The following is a 13,935-nucleotide window of genomic DNA, read 5'->3' as shown; positions in this document are numbered from 1 at the left end:
GCCCTCAGTGATGGACTGTGAGCAGAATGTGCAAACCTCAAAGGCTGTTTTATTTTTAAATGCTTTTAGTCATGGTCTTTATTACAGAAATAGTAAAGAAAAGAGAACAAGAATTAACTAGCTCTCAATTAATTATGAAAATATTAAAATTCAAGAAAAGTAAAGGTCTTTTAGCCAGCATCAACAATCATAAAAACACAAACATCTATGCTGCTTGTAACCTGACTGGAGTATTCTATGCCAAATCCAGTGTCTTCTCTGTGTATGCACACTTCCTTCAGTGTGCGCCTTCAGATGATTGGGAACTTAATCAATATACACCTAGTTCCTGAAAGCAACACTAAGTATTAATGAATGATAATTGACATCAGTGCTTAATCAATGCCAAATCGATAATGATCACAGACATCTTTGTGTGTTTTACTTTGATTTCAAAAGATGTCAGTATGTCCAGCAACTATATCTGGTTGAAATAATATTAATTTTCTAGGTTTGCTTTCACTTCTGCCTTTTTCATGACTTGAATCTCCAGGAGGGACATAACCTCACACGAAGATAAATTTTCTTTCTCCCTAAAGTCCATGTTAAAATTCATGTATTCGATACAATATTGCAGAGCCCTCAAGGCATCATTGAGATTTGCTATTTTCCTTATATGTTTTATTTTCCAAAATGATCTAACTGTGCACTGCAGATACAGGTCAGCTAATATGATGCTTTCCCGGCAGGAATGGTTCAATGTCCAGCACTTCACCAACTACATGTAGTTGTGAATCCCTATAATTCTGGTATTCAGGAAGTAGAGGTAAGAGGGTTAGAACTTCAAAGCCCTCCTCGGATCACAGTGAGTTAGAGGCTAGCCTGAGCTACATGAGACCCTGTCTCAGGAAAACAACAAAGCATATCAAGTCCATCAAGCTGGCTCAGCAGGTAAATACACATGCCAGACCTAAAGGCCTGAGTTTGATTTTTGGGTATTAAATCAGCTCAGAGCTTATGTTTCTGAAGTTTATTCTTCCCAAGCCTGCCTACTGGACCTCCTATGGGCAGCATGATGGCCTTTGTCATCAGGACAGGAAACCAGCAAACCCCTGCTGTCACCCTGGAGCCTCCTTTTTCTCTCTCACCCATATCAGATCAGTGGCAGACCCAAGCCTATTACCAAATTCGCACAACAATTGACCAGTCCTCCTGCGTTATCTTCTGTGACACAGCCCCATGTCTATCTTTGACTGTGTCATTCATAAACATTATTGTATTTGCTGGTGACTGTTCATTCAGCAACAGGAATGATAAAATAGCCATAGTTATCTTATTGACACTGAAGTCCTATCATGTCAAGGCCACACATCTGGCCTCAGGAAAATTTGATAGAAATGCTGGGAGATTCCATAACCCCTTCTATTCTTTCATACAATGCCAGCGATATGTGGGCAAAGCTCTGGTGATGGTTGGTGCTGGAACAGGGCCCCTTGCTCCATTACGTCATCACCAGCTGTCTTGTTTCAGTGGCTTCCTCCATTGCCTGAGCTTGCCTGTCTGGAAATTGGCAGAGATCTGCATGCCTCTGTCTCCTGAGTGCTGGGATTAAACTCATTATGTACCAACTACCTGACCTAACTTTTCTTAATTCCTTTTTCACAAGAGGAGAGCTCTTCTGGGAAGATCTTACCCCAAGGTCAGCACTCCCTTACTTCCACTGAATACCTTTAATGTGTTTATCTCCTTCAACACAGGTTTAAAATCAGTTCCACTTCCTGGTGCCCCTTTAATCCTTGATAAATATCGTTTATATTTTTTTCCTTTCTAAGTTTGCACCATTCCACCAAATGTTCCTTCATAAGGAGTGAACCACAGGACAGTCTATGCAAGGCTGTTTTGAGATTGCCTTTGGCAGTGTAATTAATCTAAGACTTTTCACTTTAGCCTCAGGCAGACTCCTCAGACAAGGGCAAAAAGCAGCCATACTTTTCACCAAAATAACACAGGAACGATGTGTAGGCACCACAGTAAAGGTTCTTCTCCTCTGGAACCTCTTGAGCTAAGCCCTCACCATTCAGCTCACTCTCAGTAACACTGTCCTGTCTATCTAGCGTTTCCTGGTAATGGCCCATTAGGCAGCTCTTAAAGCATTTCTTGGCTTTCCTAAGACAAAGTCCCAGAGGCCAAAGTTCCCCCAAAGAAAAGCATGGCCAGGCCTATCACAGCAATACTCCAGTCCATGGTACAACTTTGGTCTTAGTTAGGGTTTCCTAGCATGAAAAAACACCATGAACCTGGAAACATTTATAAGGAAACATTAATTAGGCCTGGCTTACAGTTTCAGAGGTTTTGTCCTTATTCAATCACAGTGGAAGCGGGGCAGCATGCAAGCAGACATGGTGCTGGAGGAGCCAAGAGTTCTACCTTTTGACCTGCAGGCAGCGGATTGAGACTGTTGCCAAAACAGGACAGATTGAGCATATATGAAACTTCTAATCCCACCTGTACAGAACTTCTCTGCCTCCAACCAGACCACACCTACTTCAACATTGCCACAGCTCCTAGTGCTACTGTGTAGGTGCCACGCATTCAAACAGGTAAGTCTCTGGAGGCCATACCTATTCAAAGCACCGCACATGGCAAGTGTTCTATTCACTGACCATAGAGTTCCCAAGCCTCCTGATCTTCCTTAGGATATTTTGATTAGGAAGAATAACTATCAAACAGCTATTCATATCTTTTCTGTGTGTGCTTGTGCATGTTTAGGTGTCCTATGCACTTCCCTGTGCACGTGTGTGTGTGTGTGTGTGTGTGTGTGTGTGTGTTGTGTGTGTGTTTCTTCAGTGTAGTGTGCATGTGGAGTTGAAAAACAGAGGAAGATCTGAAGTAGGACTGGGGATTGTCAGACTCTGACATGTAAAGACCTTGACTCTTTTCAAGGTTTTTTGTGTTGTCAGTAGATTGGCTAGTATAAAGGAAAAGATGTCAGAGGAACTTTCTCTAATGACTTCCTGGTATTGACCACTTGATGTTATCATGGCCAATAGCTGTGGGTGAGTTGAGTGTGGACTAGTTTTTTTTGAATGTTACCTGCAGGAGAAATTTGTCATCTTCAGTCACTGTGTCAAGGAAAAGAAGTTGCAAGTAATAGGTTTTCGTGAAGTTAAAGACCTGTAGCAAGGAGCCCACCATTAGCTGAGGCAAACATCTCCAAAAGTTTTAAAAGCTTTTCTCCTATGTTTCATTTCTCTTAGTTTCTAACAAATAAGGAGATTTCAGGCTTCTTTTCGTTGTTCACCAGGCACTTTGGCATCTTTAGCAAGGAACTCCAGGGATTCATCATCCACTCCAAAGGAATCCCGATAGTGATTTAACTTCTTCTTGAGGCTTTTCCAAACCACTGTTCCCTGAGCATGCCCACTACGGGAAACAGTTGCCAAAACTCCAGCCTTGAAGGCTTCCAGCCACACAATCTGCTTCAGAGACTCACGCTTCCTTTCAATGGCTGCATCAGTAATATTAGGCAGGAAAGCATAAAATATGGCGCTTTTGAACAGGAAGATCTTTAGTCAGGGTGTCCATCAGGACTGAAAATCATAGCTACGTAAATCATGGTTAGAGACCAAGAAAATCGGAGGTGCATCATGTAATTGTCATGAAAAGTATTCTCACAGTAGCTTCTGATCTTCTTCAGGATCTTTTCTCTGTCAAAGGTGCGTGGTTTAGATTTCTTTTCATTTTCTAAATCAATGTCCACCTTGGTTCTCACAAAATAAAAATTTCTACTCATTGTTCTGATTGCTTTGGAGAGGTCTAGTTCAAGTTTTGTAAAACGTGGTGGCAGAAGATCAGAAAACAATAACAAAGAAGTCATACTCTTGGAATTTCACTTTCTCCAGATAAACTTTTGGTGGAAAATTATGGGTCCCAATACCCGGCATGGTCCCATAAAGTCAAAGTTTTGATTTTGGGGTGTTTGTAAAGAGTTCTCTTCATGGTTGTCTCTACCACGCCTTCTTCAGCTGCACCCTCCTCCTCAGGTCCAACCCCCCTCAGGGCATTGATGAAGCTGGACTTCCCTGCTCCACACTCTCCTGTCACAGCACATTTATTTGGGCCTTGTCAATGTTTTCTAATGCAGCACTGATTGCAGAGTTTGCCCCCTGAATGTTTCCTTTTTTCAGGTGTAATGTGATGCAACGGATGGTTTCCTCATCGATGATTTTGTTTTCTATCTTAAATCTTCCTAAAATATTCAGTGAAGCAGGACCACAAATCTCCATTGTCTTTATCTTTTTGTGTATCAGAGAAGAATTATTCATGACTGTGTTGAAGAAAAGGACACTGAAAGAAAGGAGAGTAAGTTGTGAGATCACGAATGCCTTTACGCCTGACACTTTGTTTTCTCTCTATGTTGCAGCCTTAGTTATGCTCTGATACACTTCCCAAATATTTTGTGCTATTTTTTCTACAAGATACAATCTAGAGTCCTTGGGAGGAGAAAACGCCAGTTGAGGAATTGTCTTCATCATGAAGGACTGGGAACCTGCCTATGGGACATTCTCTTGATTGACAGTTGATGTGGGAGGTCACAGCTCACTGAGGGTGGTAGCCCCCTGCTTTGATGACCCTTGGTAATTTATGCAAGCGTGATCAAACTATGGTGAGGAAGCCAGTAAGCAGCATTCTTCCAAGGCTCCACCCTCTCTTCCTGCTTAGGTTTCTGCCCTGACATACTTAGTAATGAGGACTGTGAGCAGAATGTGCGAACCACAGAGAGTTTTCTTTTTAAATGCTTTTGGTCCTTGTGTTTATAACATCAAAAGAAAGGAAATAGAGCAAATTTCTACAAGCTCTCAATTAAACCCTTAATTATGGAAAAATTAAAAGTTAAGTAAATTAAAATCATAAAAAAATCTGCATAAGGTATTTGACCAGCATTAGCTATTATAAAACAAGAGCAACTGCTGTATGAACCTGGATGGAGTGTTCTATATGAAAGCCAGTGTCTTCTCCATCTGTGCGCACTTGCTTCAGTGTGTGCCTTCAGACGACTGGGAATTTAATCACTATACATCCCGTTGCTCAAATCTTAAAAGCTAGTAATAAAAACAATAGTAATATGAATGAAAATTGACATCAGTGTTTAATCAATGTCATATCTTAATCACATAAATTTTAGTCTGTCTTATTTTTGTTTTCTAAAGATTTTGGTAAGTCCATCTATTTTATTTCAGTAAGTCCATCTATTGTTAATTTCTGTAGTTAATTTTACATTTGTCTTTTTAATGAATTGGAAGTCATCTCCATGAGGAATATAAAAAAAATTTTTACACTTAATATCTGTCCACTTAAAATCCATTTACTCAATACAATATTGCAGTGTCCTCAAGTCACCATTGAGATGACTTTGTTCAACACTTGTGCAGACACAGGCCCAGAAGGAGTGGGGAAAGAATGTCCTATAAGAAAAGGCAAGTCCATTAAATAAACAAGCACCATATCCAGATTTACTGATGAGGTGGACATTCACCCCCTGGACAAAGAATGTCCCTGAAAGTACACAAGCTGTTCTTGTTTTTCCAACTTTTCTTCTGTTACTTTAATCCTACCTCATGGTTTTGTCATGTGGACTTCAGTGCAATAGCTGTCTGCAAGGTCTTCCCACTGACTATAAACACAGGAGACAGGAAGGCTGTGACACAACCAGCATTACAAAAGGAAGCCTGCCTAGATCACAGCTGTCACCACACCCTGACACAACTCGTCTCCTTCAAAGATACAGAGGAGATCCTTAGCATTCATGCTTTGCAGTAAAGAAAACTACAGCGAATATGAGTCTTGAGCACCGATTTCCACAGCCAGCTCGACCAGAAGCACATGCAGGCCGACCTCTTCTCCACAGGTCAGCCTCCTCAGGACTGTTAGGAAGTAAATAGTTGACCCTGAACTAGGAAGCATGATGGCCTTGAGGTAAAAAAGAAAAAACAAAACAAAACAAACAAACAAACAAAAAGCTCCTACACACTGCAGGGATATTCCATTACCTGACATATCCGTTATAACCATCTTAGGGAGAGGAAAAAGTAGCATGCAAAACAATTGGATGTGTTTTACCAGAAAAAACATCCAGATCATTCTTTTATGGTCCCTCAATTTGACTGATGAACAAAGATCATCCACAAGGGAGCCCCGCTCACCTCCCACCAAAGTCTCCTAGCTTCCAGGCTGAGGATCCCCACTGTCTGGGCATGTTCCTGAAAGTCGTGTCATATCTTATCCATTTAGAGAAAAGAGACTGGGTGGGTAAGAAGTTAGATCAGAGTTCTCCTGCCCCCTTACCAGAAAGTCCTGTGTCCACTGGATTCACACACTGTAGTTCAGCTGCAGGAACCACTGCACTGTTTTCCAGGCTCTTCACTGACACCCACCCCTGCTTCCTCTGCAGGGTTTATGCACTCTTCTGCTTATACAACATACCAGCAGTGTGTGCTGGCCAATCATTGAGGTGCATGGATCGAGTTGCTTTCCAGAATCTTCTGCATTTACCAGAAGAGGAAAAGGAAAATGAAAGAAAATAAACAGCTGTTGGCCATCCTAGCAACACTTCATTTCTTGGCAGAAAAAAAGCGACACCGTCCTAAATTAGTAATTGTGGGGCGGGGCGGGGGGGCGAAAGTAAGGGGACATCGAGAAGCTACTTACTGACTAGGCTGGAAACCAAACCTTGAAACATAACATTTCTGATCCAACAAACATAGCTTGAACTATAGTCGCACAACACATTATCCGGGGGCTTTTACAGATGTCAATTCCAGTCTTACCCAAGACACAATCCATCTCACCCCGCTGACTACAACCTTATTCCCTCACAACTATAGATTGACGCTCCTTAAGTCTTGCCTTCTCCACACCCCTGACCATGCAGGGATTGATTCTGGCTTGGACTTGGCAGGTCTCACACGTGCTGGCACAGTCACTGTGAGCTCATATGTGCAGCTGCCCTGTGATGTTCAAACTCCACTGTTTCCTTGTAGTCATCAACCAACTCAGGCTCTTGCAGCCTTTTCACCCCTTCTTCCACATTCCTTCCTTTCCTGTGCCTTTGGAGGTAGGAATATGAATATTCCATTTGGTGCCGGACATTTATTAATGTCTTATTCTCTGCGTCTAGGTCAGTTGTCTATTGAGACTCATCTCTGCTTCTTTTGCAGGACTTATCTACTCTTTATGCCTCTGTGTTGAAATCGGTATTGATTATCACGTACTGCATGTATGAGCTTCCATGACAAGGCTTAACAATGCCACTTCTATGAGCACAAAAGCAAATCATTATGAGTTGTTTAATATTATGCCCATTTAGCAGAAGAATAGTAGAAAGTTTGCATTATAGTAGAACATATGACCAGCATAGCCTTTCTTTCTTCTCCAGATATAGTACCATGTATGGGTTTCATTTGTGGAGTGATAGTAAATCCAATCAGGAAGTAGTTGGTTACTACTATGACATTCTTGTGACCATTACATGTGGCCAGTCATTATTGTAGGTCACAGGGTTCACACTTGGGTATCATTAATCTTTCATTATCTCCTGCTGGAACCTTCCAGCACTATGAAAGTTAACCAGTAAGGATAAAGCCACTGGGTCAGTATCAGCTTGATTTCTCCATGCTCTATGACTCAACCATGTGGTATCTTCGGTAATAGGGTTTTGCCCTCAAGTTCTGTAAGTTGACCAAGAGGACCGACAATGTCTTGTATTAGTCATGGTCCTGCCTGGTCTACAAGTCCAAAAGAGACAAATAATCCGTGAGTCTGGGCTTTTCATCTGGTGCCCTGTGGTGTCTAAGAGGGGCGTTGTTGCCTGAGTAGAGGGTGACTCCATCTTCCTTTTCATATGTGTGGATATGGTTTAGAAAGCCTCTGCATTAGTAGATGACATAAGGATTTTGAAAACCCTTCAGTGTTATTTATCTTTCCTACTTTTGTTCCCCTCCTCTATTCTCCTCTTCTGTTGTGATTTAATGCTATTTTTAAAAAATAATTCTCATTTAAATCCTATCTTCCTTCTCTTGGAAGTTCCACTCCATGGAGCAATAGTGAGGTCACATTCACAAATGAGAGGGACAAAGTGGTGTGCTACTTCACTCAGTATGATTGTTTCAATCTCCACCCATTTCTCCATGAATTTCATGGTCTCATTTTTCTGACATTGTAGAAAGTTGCATATTTCATTATTTACCCATTTGTTGATCGGCATGAGATTGTTTCCATTTCTTGGCTATTGTGGAATAGGACAGGAAAGATGGATTAGCAAGTATCTCTGTAGTAGGACATAGAGTCATATGGAAATACTCCTGAGTGGTACAACTAGGTCATGTAGTCAATCTATTTTCCCTTTTTGTGGGCCTTCCACACAAATCACCTTAGTTGCAGCACTCCCACCAGCATTTTCCCACATTCACAACAGTACTTGTTGCATTTGTATTTTTGTTTTTAGTCACTCTGTCTGGGGTGAGATGAAGTCTCAAAGCAGCTTTGATTTGCATATCCATGGTGGATAAGGGTGTTGAACATTTCCTGAGTCTGCCAAATGCCAAGTGCAGGCAAAAGAGCCAGAGCCAGCCTCTGCTCCCACTGTTAGGAGTTCCACAAGACCAAGCTACACAATCACAACATATATTCAGAGGACCTAGGTCAGACCCATGCCCCTATGAGGCCTGGTCATTTGATTCTGTGATTCTGTAGTCAGTTTTTCTCCCCCATCTTCTGCAGGATTCCCTGAGCTCTGCCTAATGTTTGGTTGTGTGTTTCTGCTCTATAGACCTCTGTCATGGCCTCTCTATGGGCCTCAACCGGTTTGGCTGTATCTCCCTGTATTTGTTTACTGATTTTACTCAATTCTTCCATCTCATCATCAAGAGGAAAAATCTGAGATCATTTTCTTGTGTTTCAGATGTGTTAGTTTTCAGGGCTGATTGCTTTGGAATAAATTAATTCAAGAGATGCCATAATATTTTGGCTTTTGTTGTTTGTATTTTCACACTGGCCTTTAGCCATCCTGCTATCTCTGGCACTGAATGGTAGTTTCTGGTGTCCTTCACTGCCCATTGAGAGAAACTTGTAGGTAAGTGTCTATAGGTTGAGACCCCTCACCTGTAGATCAGGGGACTCTTCATGTGGACCAGACAAGTGACCTGAGATCAGACCTGGGAACTTTCTGAGGACCAGCTGGGTGACCTAAGGTCAGATCTACCTGTGTTCCATTCCGTGATGTCTCCTCTTGGCCAGAAGATTCAGGCACTGGTGTTTGTAGCCCACAGGTCATTCTGAGACCCTGAGAGCAGATGCTGTGTGCCCTGCTGGGCATGAGGCTAATCCTCGGAGACCTCACCATTGGCAACACGGACCTGAGAACTTTTCGTGGATTCACGGGTGACTTGAGGTCAGATCCACCTGTGTTCCAGACTGTGGGGTCCCTTCTGGGCTAAAAGACCCAGATGCTGGTGTTTTTGTATCCCACATCTCCATCTGAGACACAGATCTCAGATGATTGGCACCCATCCATGTGTGCTGTTAGTCCTTGGAGCCCAAGCCGGTGCCTGCCGGGACCCAGGGACTTTGCTGTGGATTAGCGGGGTGACCTGAGACCGGACCAACCTGTGCTCCACACAGTGTGGGCCCCTCTCACCCTGGGATCAGCAGTACTGGTGCTTTGCAGTTCTCAGTTCGTTTCTTAGTCATTGTGCAGTCACTGCTGTCCTGCTGATCAGACACAGTGTGTGTTCTGTGCTGCCATCTTGGATCCTCCTAAATTTAGTTTTTTTATTATTATGTGGCAAGAGGATTTCCTTTTCTCCTACATTCTAATTGGTGTTCTGTGTATTTCTGTATGCTCATATTCCTGTCTTTCTTTAGGTTGTTGAATTTTTCTTCTTTGATTTTGTTAAAAATATTTTCTGGTCCTTGGAACTAGAACTCTTCAACTTCTATTACTATTATTCATAGGTTAGGTCTTTTTATTTTATCCCATATTTCCTGGATGTTTTGTGTCAGGAATTTTTTAGGTTTAACAATCTTTGACAAATGGATCAAATTCTTCTATAGTATCTTCCATGCCTGACATTCTTTCTTCCATCTCATGGATTCTGTTGGTGATGTTTGCGTCTGTTGTTCCTGTTCTTGTCCCTAGTTTTGTTTCCATCTCCAGAATTCCCTCAGATTGTGCTTTTTTTTATTGCTTCTACTTCCATTTTCAGGTCTTGAATAGCTTTATTCATTTCCTTCACTTGTTTGTGCTGTCCTGTATTTCTTTAAGTTTCCTCTGCAGAGGCCTGTACCTGTTTGATTGTATTTTCCTGTGTTTCTTTACAGAATTCATGTGAATCCTTTTTCATTCAATCCTAGAAAGTATTTGCTTCTACCTCAATTTCTGTTTTGTTCAATTACTTACTCACCGAACTTATTCAGTTTTCATGAGCTTCTGTTGTTCCTCTTCTTGATATCCAGCTTTAATACATGGCAGTCGTGTGTGATGCAGGGTGCTACTTCATTTTCACTTTATCTGTGATACTCACTGTGCAAGTCAAAGATATAGCCAGTTTAGGGGAAGTTTCATGAATTTCTGAGAAGGTATAGTTTTTTTTTTGTTTTTTTTTTTTGTTTTTGTTTTTTTTTTTTTTTTTTTTTGCCTTTGAGTGAAATGTGCTATAAATATCTGGTAAGTGCATTTGTGTTAGAACATCAGTTAGCTCCATCATTTCTCTGTTTAGTTTCGTCTGGATGACCTGTCTAATGACAAGGATAAGAGACTGAAGTCTCTCAGTTACCAATGTCTTAGAGTCAATATGTAACTGAAGCTGTTTAGTAATGTTGAGCAGAGTTTCTTTTATGAACTTTGGTACTTGTATGCTTTGTATATAGATGTTAAGAATTATAATTTCCTCTTGGTGGTTTTTCCTTTGGTGAGTATTCAGTGTCTTCACCTATCTCCATGATGAAGGCAACTTGTACAAGAAAACATTTAAGGGGCTGGAGAGATGGCTCAGAGGTTGAGAGCACTGTCTTCTCTTCCAGAGGTCCTAAGTTCAATTCCCAGCAACCATCTATAATGTGATCTAGTGCCCTCTTCTGGCATGCAGGAGTACATGCAAGCAGAGCACTGTATACATACATAAATAAATAAATCTTAAAAAGGAGACAGAATTCTGATTTAATAAAAAAAAAAAAAAAACATTTAATGGGGGCTTGCTTAGACTTTAAGTGACGGAATCCATGAACATCATTCGTTGTTGCCAGAACATGGTGTCAGGCAGGCAAACACAGTTCTGGAGCACCACATCAGAGATGGGCACTTTATATGCTCTCAATCTCCATCCACAGAAGGTTGCTTAATATGTTCACATGGTCAATAAGCTGGAGACTGACTCACAAAATTATGAAGAAGGGTTCTGAGGCAGCCAGACACAGTGGCTAAAGCTACAATCTTAGCATTCAGAAAGGTGAGGCAGGAGGATCACCATGATCCCAAGGACTAACTACATAGCCAACTCTAGACCTACATGGGATAGAAAGGAAGAAACTGTCTCAAAATATTTTTACTAGGAGTCTTCCCTAGGGTCACCCCTGCAGGTTCCTGAGGGTTTCCACTGTACTAACATTCTACCTACCAGACTCCCTTCCTGAAAGACTGGGATACTGAGCCTGAACTGGACATCTGATATGACCAGGAAAAACTTCCAGTGGGAGATTAGGACACCTAGCCACAAAAACTTTGACCTACAATTTGTCCTGTAGGCAAGATATGGTGGGATTAAAAAAGAATCAGAACTCATGGGGGTGACCAACTGATGACTTGTCCAGCTTGAGACCCCTGAAATGAGGGAGAGCCTATGCCTCACACTGCCTGGAAGGCCAGGAACCAGAGGCTGGATAGCTCAGAGTCCTAGGATAGAAACAAACACACATGGAAGGAAGAAAAGTTAATGAAATGATTTCTAGTGATATTCTGCTATACTCATAGACCCAAGCCCAGCATAATTGTCATCAGAGGCTTCATCCAGCCACTGATGGGATGGGAACAGATACACAAACTCATGGCTAAACATTAAAGGGAGCCCCCGGGAATCCTGTAGAAGAGGGGTAGGAATGATTGTAGGAACCAGAGGGTCAATGACACCCCAAGAAAATGGTCTACAGAATCAACTAAGTAGGCCTCATGAGGGCATGGGTCTCACCTAGGTCCTCTGCTATATGTTATGATGGTGTAGCTTGGTCTTGTGGAACTCCTAAACGTGAGAGCAGAGGCTAGCTCTGGCTCTTTTGCCTGCACTTGGCAGTTGACAGAGCTCAGGGAATATTGAGCATTCTTATCCACTAGCAAAAAGAAAAGTCAAAGCTGCTTTGAGACATTATCTCACCCAGTCAGAGTGGCTAAAAACAAAAATACAAATGGCATCAAGTGCTGCTGTGGATGTGGGGAAAGGAGAACACTCAGTCTTTGGTGCCCTTGTCTGCAGGCTGGAGGAGGGAGGATGCTCCCTCCAGGTAAGCTTTGTGCTTGGACATAGGTGAGCTGACTCCTGCTGAGAACAGCCTTCCAGACCCAAATGTGTTAAAAGATAATTCCTTGCAGACCCTAACCCACACAAACGGTGTCAAAAGCTGGCTCTTTGAAGAGAAACATATCAAAGGTACCTGGAGAGCAGCCAGGGATGTGTCCTGGGAGTGTCTCCTGCTATTCAAGTATGCTTAGTTTAAAAACCCAGGGGCTAGAAGGTTGAAAGGCACAACCCCCATCCCTTCTCCTTAGCTCTAGGCCCTTGGTCTTTTTTAAGCTTAGTGGATTAAAATTTGGTCGTTTGACTCTTTTTGTCTTTATTTTAATAAAGTGTAGTCTGGACTTTTGCAAGCTAGAGGTCCCCCTCCCCCTCTGGAAGGGACGCAGATTTCTACTGTTTCAATCCAGCTGAGCACAGCTGCCCTGAGCTCCCTCCTTTCCCAGAAGGTCTCCTTTGCTACTCGTTCTCAGGACAGAGCATTCTTCAACTAGCCTCCAGAAGCCTGAAGAAAATTCTGTGGCCAGATTCTCAACCCAGCCTCCTGGAGAAAGGAACCCACAAGTCTCTGCTGGAGGTAGAGCCAACTGTTCCAGACAGTAAGTTGATTTGTGCGTAAAGTTCCCAAAAGGAAAACAGATTTACTATATGACCTAGCTGTACCACTCATTGGAGTATTTCCATATGACTCTATCTCCTACTACAGAGATACTTGCTAATCCATCATTCCTGCCCTATTCACGATAGCCAAGAAATGGAAACAATCTACACACCCATCACAAATGAATGGACAATGAAATATGCAACCTTATAGAATGGAATATTACTCATGGGAAAAATGGATAGAGATTGAAACAATCATTCTGAGCAATGCCACGTGGGCCCAGAAAGGTAAACATCAATCCATGCCTTCCATTTGCAGATTTGAGCTTCGCTCTTCAAATATGTGCCCTCTATCTGAAATGCCCATAGAGGTTTTTAAGTTACTATGGCACCATGGAGTGGGACATTCAAGAGGAGGAAGATAGGATTTAAATGACAATATTGGGAAAAGTAGGGTTAAATCAAGGCAGAAGAGGAGAATAGAGGTGGGGAACAAAAGTAGGAAAGATAAATAACACTGAAGGGTTTTCAAAATGCCTTATGTCATCTACTAATGCAGAGGCTTCCTAAACCATATCCACACATATAAAAAGGAAGATGGAGTCACCCTCTACTCAGGCAACAATGCCCCTCTTAGACACCACAGGGCACCAGATGAAAAGCCCAGACTCATGGATTATTTGTCTCTTTTGAACTTGTAGGCCAGGCAGGACCATGACTAATACAGGACATTGTCGGTCTACTTGGTCACTTTATAGAACTTGAGGGCAAAACCCTATTACTGAAGATGCCA

The 13,935-nt window shown here is 42.1% G+C and overlaps 2 protein-coding genes and 1 pseudogene across 3 annotated transcripts in view; 1 reads left to right on the top strand and 2 right to left on the bottom strand.

The window, feature by feature from the left end:
* LOC127204365 (interferon-inducible GTPase 1-like) overlaps positions 1-6,383 on the bottom strand; it is a 144,672-nt gene extending 138,289 nt beyond the window's left edge. The window contains exon 1 of the mRNA XM_051163310.1: positions 6,325-6,383. The gene's annotated coding sequence lies outside the window, so the exon portion shown is untranslated. The remainder of the gene's footprint in view (positions 1-6,324) is intronic.
* Positions 1-13,935, top strand: part of LOC127204364 (interferon-inducible GTPase 1-like) — a 146,448-nt gene that overhangs the window by 71,080 nt on the left and 61,433 nt on the right. The gene's annotated exons all lie outside the window — the stretch shown is intronic.
* Positions 3,052-4,290, bottom strand: LOC127204271 (interferon-inducible GTPase 1-like; annotated as a pseudogene).

Source organism: Acomys russatus, chromosome 20 (genome assembly GCF_903995435.1).
Source record: "Acomys russatus chromosome 20, mAcoRus1.1, whole genome shotgun sequence".
Taxonomy (NCBI): Eukaryota; Metazoa; Chordata; class Mammalia; order Rodentia; family Muridae; genus Acomys; species Acomys russatus.
This window is presented reverse-complemented; position numbering and strand designations above follow the sequence as displayed.